This window comes from Alligator sinensis, unplaced genomic scaffold (genome assembly GCF_000455745.1).
Source record: "Alligator sinensis unplaced genomic scaffold, ASM45574v1 scaffold43_1, whole genome shotgun sequence".
Taxonomy (NCBI): domain Eukaryota; kingdom Metazoa; phylum Chordata; order Crocodylia; family Alligatoridae; genus Alligator; species Alligator sinensis.
The window spans coordinates 2,046,668-2,059,247 of record NW_005842092.1 but is presented as its reverse complement, the minus strand read 5'-3'; positions in this window follow the sequence as shown (position 1 = coordinate 2,059,247).

Here is a 12,580-nt window from a genome sequence, read left to right as displayed (position 1 = left end):
CTGCACCTGGTACCTTGAGGTATGTAGAAAAAACATTTAGAGATGTGTCTATGGCCAAATTGCTGATTCTCTGAATCAACATCAAATCTTCAGATTTGGATTCAGCAGAATCGAATCAGGGACAGTGATCTGAATCAACAAATCAAGTCACTGCCTCTAATTCAGGCTGAATCCGAATCTGAATCGAATACGGCCCGTTTTGCACACCCCTATGGTATCCTACGTCAAATTACTGGATGAAGGATATCAGGTAAAAGAATTAAATTAAAAAAACAAATCAACCTATACTGGAGGATGTACATGTACCACCAGAAGCAAGGACCCTGTCTCATTTATAAAAATATGGGCATATAAGTGTGTTTGGTGAAAAAGTAATAGTCAGCCACATATTTCTTTTATTTTTTTTTAAATGTAAGTAAAACCCATTTGTGTTTCTAGATCAGTGTACAATATAAGATGTTTTTTGACAGACATTTTTCTTATGTGTACACCCATTGTAGTCATCAGGAAATATTCTTAATAGGATTATTTTCAAAAACACTTAAAAATACTATTGCTTAAGGTACCTGATTATATGCTATTCTTTCAGCGTGAAGCCTCTGCCTCATTCTGTGGACAGTTTATTTACTTGAAAGTTTGTAAACACCATGGACGGGATCCTAATTCATTTTATGAACCTTACTGGGAATTAACCAGCCATATAATTTTAATTTTGGTAGTTAGGCAGTTAGAGATCCTATTCCACCTGTGACTATGTATGTGCAATAACTAGTGCTCTAGTTAAACAGATACATGACTCTGTATACATTTCCCTGGGCAAGCATATGTCCAGAGCAGCTGGAAAGAAAACCATGACTAGCATGTATTAGAAACAACAGGAGGAAGATGTCCCCCTCACGTTTTAGATGAGTGGGACTTATCTGTAGGCTACTCACCCAGGAAGAGAAAAACATAAATTCTAGCCCCTCTCTGCCTCACACAGGGGGAATTTTAACCTACATTCTCCTGTTTTCCAGCACAGTGGTTTAATTACTAGGCCACATTTTAACCTTCACTCATCCCCCTTTTCAGCCCTCCTCTGAAGAGGGAAAGATTTAGGGACTCTGATGTGCTGATGACCTAAGGCAGCAGTCAACAATATTCTCTGGTGGTAGCTGGAATAACCCTACCTCGGTCCAAGACAGTCTGATGTTAGGACACAGCTACTGCCACCATTGCTGCTTTCCCACCTGCCCATCCAGTGTGGCTGAAGCACTTAGATTCTCAGATCAGATCCAGTTGTTCTGCAGACTGAATCCAATCCACAAGCCATAGGTTGCTAATCCCTGACCTAGAGCCCAAGAAGCTGGGAAGGGAACTTCTAATATAGTATATTGTTACCAACTTCAGTTAGTAAGTGAATTATAAGTACATGGGACTTTTAAGTGTTCATTTTCTAAAGTTTTGGCTTGGAACAGAAGATTTGAGTTTTGGGGATTGTATCTTTAAGGTCTGAACTTCCCAAATCAAGGATGGATGGGTCATAGTAAAGGGTTTGTTGTTGCCATGAATAACCAGCTGGAACAAGACATGGAATGAATCTTTTCTCTCTCTCTCTCTCTCTCTCTCTTTATTTTTGGCAAAAACCTTGAGCACCTAAGGATTCCTGATCACAATAATTGGATTGTCCTGCCCTTCATAACAGGCAGCAACAGTTGAAATCTCAGTGTCCAGAGGAACCTAAAGATTGTTCCTTTCTTTCTTTGCCAGCAGGGGTATACAGTGCTGCAAGGGCAACACATGTAGATAGGAACTCGTAGCTCTGTCCACTCTACACAAGAGCATGCAGAGCTGGCTAGCTAAGGGAGAGAAAGTAAATTACACTCTGGGTGCGTCTACATACTTTCATTTACTGCATAGTAACCAAAATGACTGTGCAGTCAATATGATGACTTACTCCAACTTGAATGTAAATTTAGTGTCTGCATTATGCAGGCATCAAATTTACACCCGATTAGTTGGTGCACAGTAAGGCATGTGTACACACTTTACTGTGCAGTAGCACTGTGTGTGTAGACTGACTTGTACTGACTTTAGTCCCAAGTCAGTCCACACACAGTGTTAATGCGCTTTAATGCCTGCATGTGTAGACGCCAGCTATTCCCGGTTACTATGCAATAATTCACTGCACAATAAATTTAAGCTGGCATAAATGCACATGTAGACACCCCCCACTGTGAAGCAGTATAGCAACAGACTGTCTTGTTTGTCATATCCAGAAGCTCTAGGATTCTTCCTGGAGGCAGATAGTCTTTTGGGGATATACTTTGACTCGATACAGTTTCACCTTTTACCTTATACTCCTCCTCCTCCTTTTGTATGGCTGATGTAGATACAGAGCAGCACCTATAATTTTATATTTAGGTGGTTGAGCCAGACAATTGCATCATGAGCAGCAGAGCATATCACTGTGATACCTCCTTCATATTTGTAGGAGAATATTATATGTTCCATGGTCTGTTCTGGGTAACCACAGTCAGACACTGGAGAGTTTTTAATTTTCCATTAGTGCATCATGTATCTGCATCTGTATTTGTATTTGCATGTTGGACCTTAAATTTCAAAGCATGTGTATCTCAGGCACCAGAAAGATCATGAATTGTGACTACTCAATCAGATTGGTTAGTGAGATTGTTAAGTAGGACTTTGTAACACAAATCTTATAAAATAAGATTTCATCCACTGGGACAGAGTGGGATCATGGAAGTGGGGGAAGTCACTTTTTCCTTGATGTTTGAATAGAGTCATCAGCAATCTGGAAAGCTTGGCCTTTATTGAAAACATCATAGGTTATTTGCCATAGAACAACATATGTTGTTTCCCTACCAGAGGTTCAAGGTCGAGTTATTAGCACAACCTTCTTTAGGAATGTTGTTATGATCAGCTTCTGTGAGGGGAGAGAGGAGAGAGGCTAGCTGCCTTGTTATACAGCATTCTCTTCTCCTGGTCTACTCACGCATTAGCATCTGTTCCCAAAGAAGGTGTTTGTTTGATCTGTCAGTTGGAAGTAAGATGCGGATGCCAGCAAGGGTTCATCAGGAAGTTAAAAACTGGGAGAGGTAAGACAAGAAAACTAACAAAAAACAAAAACAGTCAAGTTTAAGGCAGGGCTTGATAAATCAAGTCCTATTTGGACCTCCACATTTAGTGATAATGACTCATAGTTGTATTACATTTTTATGCACCAGGAGCTCAAAGGTATTACAAAAGAAACACAGAGTACAGCAATATTCCAGGATGTTTTAGAAAAGGAAGTGAAGGATATTTTATGAATATAAAACTGAAGGAAGATTTCTTTTAAGGTAGGTAGGCTGCAGGTTTCATATTGGAGTTAAATAAAACCACAAAGGTTATGAAATGCACAAACAGATCTATAATAACTAGGATAGGACTGTGCAAAGTTTCAGTCCCTGACTCGATTCGGTGGAGATTCAGCCTGATTCGATGGCTGAATCAAAAGACCCTTTAATCTCTCTGAATCAATTCAGAGAGATTTAGAAAGATTCAGAGATTCAGACATAGAGACAGCTTTAAATGCTTTCTCTACATATCTTTAGGTAGCAGATGGCTCATAAATGCTGCAATACTGGGGCCCATGGAGTGTCCCACAGAATTGCAGGGGGCTCCCCTGTGCACACAGCAGCAGACCCAGAAGTGGACCAGAAGCACTTACAGTCCACTTCTAGGTCAGGGCCACCAGGAAGCATGCAGGGAGGCCCCCTGTGCCCCTTCAGCTTGGTGACTGGTGCCTCCTGGTTTGGGAGGGGGCACCTGGGGTCCCCCTGTGGCCAATCGCTGGGGGGGGCACAGGGAGCCCCCCACATGCTTCCCAGCAGACCTGAAACCACTTCTGGGTTTGCCATTGAGCATGTGGCAGGCCCCCCCACACTCTTGTGGGATGTTCCATGCGCCCCAGCATTGCAGCGATCACAAGCCATACTGGTACCTCAAACTATGTAGAAAAAACTTTTCAAGCTGTGTCTATGGCCGAATTGCTGATTCTCTGAATCAGCATTGAATTTTCAGTTTTGGATTCTGCTGAATTGAATCAGGGACAGTGATTCGACCTGGCCCCACAGGGCCCCTTACTCCTCCCCACTACTCTGCTGCACATCCCCCATGAGGATCCAGGAGGAGATCCTCCAGCATCTCCCACCCACAGGAGCCCCTGGCTCAGCCCCTGCCCCAGCCCCCCCACCTCCCACTGAGGCCTGGCCCCACGACTCACCGCAGCTCCATGCAGCTGAGGAGCCAGGAATTTGAGGTGCGGCCCCACCAGGGGATGCTGCCCTCCCCCCCCCCCCCCCCCCCCCCCGGGCCTGGGCTCAGGCAGCAGAGAGGGGCCCCTCCTGCCCTGCAGGAACACTGACCACCTGCACTGCAGTTGGGGGTTGTTTGGGAAATAAAGCTTTTTTGTGTCATCCATGTGAGTGTCCTGGAGCAGTGCTGGGGATGGGCAGGGGGGCAGGGGTGAGGGGGATGTGGGCAGCAGGACAGGCAGCCTGGAGCAGGAAGTGCAGGAGGAGGGGGTTAGCCAGAGCCTCTCATGGCTGGTGACCTGGGCCTGGCTGGCAGGTGCACAGCTGTCCTGGGGTCTGGGTAGGGGGAGCTTGCTGGGGCCAGCAGGGCCAGCATCATGGTCAGCAGGAGTGGGGAGACACTGGTCATTGCTGGTAGAGGCAGGGGCAGCCGTGGCACAGGAAGGCAGGATCTGCAAGGAGGGAGCTGCCATGTGCTGCCCCTGCACTGGACACACAGCTCCTGGACAGTGAAGGGACTGCCCAGGGATCAGAGGATGGGGACAAGCTTCTAAGATGACCGGCATGTGACCAGAGACTGGAGCTCTCCCTGGTAGCCATAGGGACCTATGGTAGGCTGCTCTGACCTAGGACTAAAGATAGTCCCAGGTCACCTGTACGTGTAGACACCTGCCTATTCCTGCTTACTGAGCAGTAATTTATTGCACAGTAAATCTGAGCCAGCATAAATGCACCTGTAGACATGCCTAATGTGACTTAAATGGTAAGATCTGATGAAATACAGCCCAAGGTAACCCATTAGTTTGTAGGTGATTAACAAAGGATTTTTCTTCTGTATGTGTCTTCCTTATAGATCTTAGAAAGCCATAGATATAGGGAATAACAGGAGAGGATGTACTTTCCCCATTTTTGAGGTAGTACCTTTTGCATTCAGAAGTTATTTAAAATGTAGTGGGTGTGTCTACATGTACAATTAATGTGAAATAATAAACTGGTGTTTATTGCTCCCAGGTGCACCCTTTGCATGTGTGCTGGGAGTTTATTGCCATTTGCAGTGGCACCCAGGATCACAGTACATTGAGCCAGTTCAGAGCAGCCAGCCCAGGGCTGCTCCCCTGGCTCAACATGCTGTGGAGGGCCTGGCTGGGGCACAAAGGTGCTTCAGTGTGGGGCTAGCCAGCAAACATCCTCTGCACTAAAACACCCTTGTGCCCCAGCCAGCTACACATGAGCCTCAAATCAGTAGCGCTGCTGCAAGCAGAGGCAGGCTGATGGGGCGTAAGGTGCAATCCACAGGGGAGGAGGAGCAGCATGATGAGCCAAGCAGGGAGGCGGGCAAACACCACCACTGCTGTGCAGGACTGGAACAAGCGCTATCCCTCCTGCATATGCCCAGCCCAGCTTCTTCTCAGCAGCAGCTGGAGGCAGGGGGTGGGCTGGTTTGGGCACTGCTCCTCCTGCCTGGGATGGGGCAGGGTAGAGGGAGAGTGCTGCTGTGATCATGGGCTGCTCACATGTACATCTGTGCATGTTTGGCACCCCCCTGACCACAGCGCCCTGGGTGGTTGCCTAGGTCCCCCATTGGTCAGGGCACAGAGCTGGCACCTCTGACTGGCATTCTGCTTGCTTCTTAGAGCACCATATTACCTTCACTTCTGTGGCCAAATAATGATACCTTCTTAATTTCTCCCTGATAGTGTCCTGCACATTGTCTCTTAGAGGGCCAGCAACACTGAGGAGTAGAGACATCCTGGCTTTCTTGTGTGCAGCTATGATGCATGGATGGTTGGTTATGTGGCAAGGTTTGATCTGTGGCAGTTTTCATATATCAACACATTTCAGCAGGGCTGGTGGCTTGCATTATTTTTATTGCTGTTGTTATTGTTACATTTTACATTCTGTAATTTAAGTAAGTAGCTGAATCAGTTTTAACACCTTTAGGTAACTACTTTTTCTTATTATGGAAGGAAAAGCAAACTTAACAATGAAAGACTGTTCCTTCAATGTTCATTTTTTAAAGAAAAAAGAAGATATTGTCTGTTGGCAAATACAGTTGGCTTATAATACATGTCAAAGTTGACTCGACATGTTTGATTAGATATATTTTTGTTTAACTGTTAAGATAGGTTATATTATAAGAGGCATGTGGGGAGTAATTCTATCATTGAGTACACATGTTGGTGAAAATGTAGATTTCTCAAAATACTTTATGATTAATATTAGTTTCAATATTATCAGTATTATTTCATAGAAGCAATTGCTTTTCTGCCCTCAGTTTCTCTTACTGTCACAAGGAATCTGGTCTTTCAGTACATTAACTATATGCCTCACTGAAATGGTGCAGCATCAGGTTTCTATTAGCTTCAAACAGTCTGAGTGCCCCAAGACTGAGGGGTAGTAATTGAGTGCCTTTATCTCAATATGTTTGACCCCTGTAAGCTGTAATTTATCAGACTGTGTAGATAGAAGTGGTCATAATGGAAGTTCTTACCGAGATGCAAAATCCTACCATAAAAAAATAGTAAATATTCTGATTAATGAAAGATGTTATTCTTCTAAAATTTAACTGAAAAGAAACTGTGTACATTATATTTCAGTTTACATACAAGAGAGTATTACACAAGTAACATGTTTATTCATATGCTAAGCTACCATCTTCCTAAGATTAGCTGAAGTAAATACATTATCACAAAGCTAAGCAATCTATGATGGCTTCCAAAGCACTATTCAATTAACTTTGAGGTTGTCAGCAAAGAGAACATTTTTATTCACATGCTTATTAATTGAGTTATGCATCTGGAATATGGGAAGCCTATGTTCAATTTTACCTTTTTCTGAGAGGTAATATTGCCCTCACAGGACAGGATCATAACTAGCAAAGCAGAGAGTATGGCTGAAGACTACTCCAAAACCATTTTTCTGGAGCTGTTCCACTATATATAAAAATCTTAAAAATCATTAAACCAGACAGAGAATTACCTCCTGTCAGGCCTTGTGGTTAGGACACTCCCTACAAGTCACAGAGATTTTTATTTTGCATTGAGCAAACACTTTTATCTTTATATGTTTATTTATTAATTTTTCATTTTGTATTTAGTTTTAACCAAACTGATATTTTTTGCTTAGCAATCAACCTGAACTCCCCCTGCACCAAAACATAAAATTGTACAGCCCTACTTCAAGACTGTTTGCAAGTTCCTCCATGAATAGCCTTCAAATTTAAATGTAAATGAAACCTGATTCTAAAAAGACTTCATATAAGTAGAGGGAGGGGACAATATAAAATAAAAATAAATGTTAATGCCATATTTATGGATCCAAATATGTGTGCATGTATATGGTATGAGTGTGTGTGTATGTATGTGTATACATACTATGTATGTATGTATGTATGTATATGTATGTATATATGTATGAATATGAATAAACAAACATGTAAGTTTGTGTATATGTATACACACATGCATATATACATGTATACACACATATATCCACACACCTTCACATATATACATATATATGCATGTGTATACACACACACATTTATCTGTTGACTCCCGGAAGTTGTAATATATTAAAATATGCAACAGAGTGGGGAAAAGGAAATATTACAATCCTTTCCTCAATCTAGAAATAGATTCAGCAGTTTCCATTAAAATTCATATTTGTGTTTTGCATAATCATTGTTTTCAGTGCTCTAACTAGGTCAGAATATTAAAACTGAAAGGATCTTCTCCTGGTTTATTTATGAAAACACATTGAAAAACACTTTCACTCCCTTACACTTTCCTCTACAGGTCTTCTTCCCTCCTTCATGTTGGCTGTGTTTTAATGGCTCTGAAGGAGGAAGCAGATAGCATCTGCTGATGAGTTTGTGATTACTTGAAATCATAATTCTCCAAATGAAAAAATATTGAAAATGTACTTACTTGCCAAACTTTCACAGCCACCATGCTACTTGGGTTTTCATCTTTAGTCACATGCTGTGTTACCACAATAAAAAGATACATATGGTGTTTGAATAGCAGGGAGTTCAGTGAAAAATGTGTAACTAACTCCATGGGGTCTGCACAAAGTGGGCCTTCAAAGTTTATTTTTGCAGCTTTTAAGACTTAGACAGTGTTGTAGTATCAGTTAGGAAAGACAAAACCTCAAAGAAAAATGTTGCAAAGTAATGAAATGCAAGTTCTGTTAAAGAGACAAAGAGGTCAGTGAAACATCTGAACATGAAGTATATTGGATCTGATCACTTGACTTCAATGTTTAAGTGGTGTGATAGCCGACAAGATGTAAAGGGATATGCCATAACCACATGCCTTTTTATTTGGGGCAGTGCTCAAATGCTGAGAGCTGAAACAGCTCCAGCTTTCATTTCTGAAGAAGTCCCTTCTGAAAGCCAGGAAGAAGAATTAACAAGGAACCAAATCCAGTCCTCAACAAGAACCAGAGATTCCAACCGTTCTGGCTTGAAGCCAGTTTATTATGTGAAAGATTCCCTATAAAATCATATTATGTTGTGACTGCTTCAAGAGGAGCTTGACAGCTGTAAATCACACCCATTCAACAAACAGCTATTTTGATACCAATTGCTGGATCTTCATTGAGTAAGCAAGGGAAGTTGATGAGAAATGAATTGTTCATTTCATGCAAATCAATTTCTCTACCAACAAACCAATAAGGCCCTGATTCACAGTCTTTCAAACAATTTGTATTTAGTCACACAGAGAATGCATAATTGTATTTCTGACCAGGAGCTGTAGTGATCATCTTTGAAACTTCTGATGGTAAGAAAAATAGTCTTGAACTCAAAAATTTGCTCACATAAGGTAATGTACAGCTTCCATATGTGGCTAATCTCATAGCTTTTTCAATACAAGAAGTGTCCTACATTTTAACTATAAGGTTTAGCCCACAAGACATAATGGCAATTCTGGGACAGGTGGAGGGGGTCAGGATACAAACAATCTCATTTCTTTGCACAAGTCACAGTTTATGCACTTCCCAGCATAAAAGGGCTGCATGAAACTAGTGCCAGCCACAGTAATACTCTTTCCAAAGGGATCAGAGCTGGGAACAGACCTAATTAGTAACAGTGTGCCACCCAGGAGATAGGGTAATGGACCCTGAGTTTATATTTCCTGGCATTGATTGCTGTCTATATTTGTTCAATACCATCCAGCTTCCCATGCAGGAAATGTAGGTTTTACTTTATGTGTCAGTGCCATGGAGGTATTATGCTGGTTGGCCATATTTGTTTGAAGCCAGGGCAGAAGATAGGGCAGTGTGGCACCTTAAAGACAAACTGGTTTAGAGGCATGAGTTTTTGTAGGCAGTGGCCTACTTTGTCAGATGTTAGGAAAGAACGTGCAGAAAGGAGGGGTTCAAAACAGAGAGGAATTTAAATGCAAAGGAAAAAGGGCCTGGTGTAGGGGCCACTGCTAAGAGAAGCAACAGATGGGTTGAAAAGGTCAGTATGGATAAATAAGGCAGTTAACACATAAATATATTCGGTAGCACACTACAAACTACATCAGTGTAATCAATTATATCCTTAATGCATCCCTTAAACAGCTGTGATCCCCTTCCATGTGCATCAAAAATACTAAAGATCAAGCCAATGGACTCCAGAAAAGCCGGGCTCTAAAGCTCATTGAAGTGAATTTAAAGCCTCCAATTGGCTTCAGTAGACTTTGAATCAGTCCTTTTACACATAACAAAGCCTGAAATATGACAAGTTTTACATTTCCTCATGAAAGTGTTGCACCATTTCAGAAATGACTAACTCACCTTTTGCTTCTCCACAAAATCCTGTGTGTAAGGTACAAAGCAATACATTGGAAAATTAATCACTTGAGGCCAGATGCTATAACGATCTGTGATGCATAAATGTAGGTGGAGTTTAAGTGCCTAAGCCTAAGTGATTAATCCAACACAGCCATGCCTAACCACTTAGATGCCTGAGTGACTTAGGTGCCTAAGTTTCACCTACATTTCTGTTACCACACAGGTTAAGATGTACCACCATCTTAGTCAAGTGCTACATCTCAACACCTATGGCCACTTGGGTTTCATGAACTTGTGTCCCTGCACCTAAGTCTCTACAGAGGCCAAATGTGTTAGATAAATTCTGATTATCTCCAACAGAGGAGATACCTTTCATCCAACAACCTAGTGACTAATACTTTTATATAGGAAATGGGAGGTCTCCTGGGAGTTTCTAAACGCTCATCAGTCTGAGAGAATTTGAACCTATAAGTCTTAGCTCCCAGGAAATTGATCTAACAATGATACTATCAGCTTGATTAGTCTGAGGGCCAAGCCTAAAGCCTTCTTGTTGAAGGTTGCCAGTAGTGCAAGATTTATAGCAAGGAAGGAGAACAAATAAGAGGCAATGTAGCCCAACAAGGATGGTATTTCCCTGAAAGCGAGTGAGCCCTGGATTCTGGCCACTGCTCCTTCCTCTTGGGAATATATATGCATTTTTCTTTAAATAAGTATTAGATACATGAATAAAGATCACTTGGAACAAATAATTTAAATAATTATTAGATAAATGATTATCTAAATGATAGATATATCTCTCATAGATATAATATCTATCATATGATATATATCATTCCTATCAGATATGATAGAAATGATAGATGAAGGATTATCTAAATAATTATTAGATAAATGAATAAATATCACTTGGAACAAAGGGTGAAAAGACAGACTCCTGTCCTCCCAGCAAAGTGCTGTCCTTGCTGGGCCCTAAAGGCACATTCCCTCTTGCTTGCCCTCAGTCTAGCTTCATGAATCCTACAATCTTGGTAGTCCATGAAAGGCCTGATGATTAGAACACTTTCTTTGGGTTCAAATCCCCACACATTAAGGGACCTTTAGCTTATTTTTCCCACTTCTTCAGTAAGTGCTCTAATCAGTAAACTCTTGGCCATGAGAACTGAAGTTCTTGGCACTTTAGTGCTCTTAAACTCTTAGCAAGGCCACAAGAGGTACACACACCACCTCACTGCCAGGATGCCTAGCTGTAATTCAAAAATAGCCTGGCTCTAGGCTGTTAAACTAAGGCATACATTTCAGACTGTGAAACCCACATTAACAAAACAACCTCATGTGGGTTACAAAGTATTACCTAACTGCTAAATCCATGAGATAGAAATGTGTGTGAGACAACCCAACCAGCAGACTTTAGTGAGGAAGAGAGGAGACATGAAAAATAAAGAGAAATTAGATTGAAGGAAAATCTTCCATGTGACACACGTTACACTAAAATTTAAAAAAAAGGCAAAAAGCATGTTGGTATGGTCGAGATGCAAGAGTTGCCAAATGTGTCAGCCATACTGTTAGGGTAATAAAATAGCACCAGTGGGTTTACTGAGAAATACTGTAGCATGTTGAGATGGGAGTCTGGGGTGAAAAGGCCACACATGGTACAGCAGTACCACAACCTCAGAGAAATTCTTGTAAAAGAGGGAAGAAAAGCCACTAAATCACATTCTACAAAATCAATATAATTTTGGTTTCATAGTAACTGTCTAGGTCATATATCTGACAAAACAGACAAGGAAGTCTGCAGTCACCTTTTCCAATTTAGTGCCTGGGGAAGGGAGAAAGTAAGGGAAAGGAAAGTTTGTGGTTTGCAACTTTTTTTTACAGGTTCTGCTGTATTTTAGTCTCATTTGACTAGTAGTTGGAATGAAATAGGTGGAATGAAGCTACAGGAAGCATGTAGGTAGTGAACAAGATTTGTGTTTTTTTCCCATAATTTAAGTATACCTAAAGTTCCTCGTGCTCATCGAATAGAAGTAATCCCCTATAATGCAATAGCAGCAGGAGACACAGTGGAACAAAGAAGCTTGTCGCACCTATCTTTCAGACCTATTTGAACAGGTTATTTGAATGACAAATGCAGCAACATAACTAGCCTAGACCTCTTAATCGAGAATGGCCAGAACTACTTTTCCATTGTCTGTTTCATTTTTGTTTAATTTTGTTCATTTGCTCATGTAATGTTGTTTCTTAGACATTGTATTAATTGATAGAGTTGTGTGATATAAAATGCTATGAAGTCTCCTAAGATCAAGTAAGGCATTTGGAGTATCTAGATGAGATCAGCACTGTATCCCCATGGATAATCACATGGTACACTTTTAGTGTTTTATCAGTAATATTGACTTATGACTGGATAGCTAATTCATAGATTCATAGATTCATAGATGTTAGGGTCGGAAGGGACCTCAGTAGATCATCAAGTCCGACCCCCTGCATAGGCAGGAAAG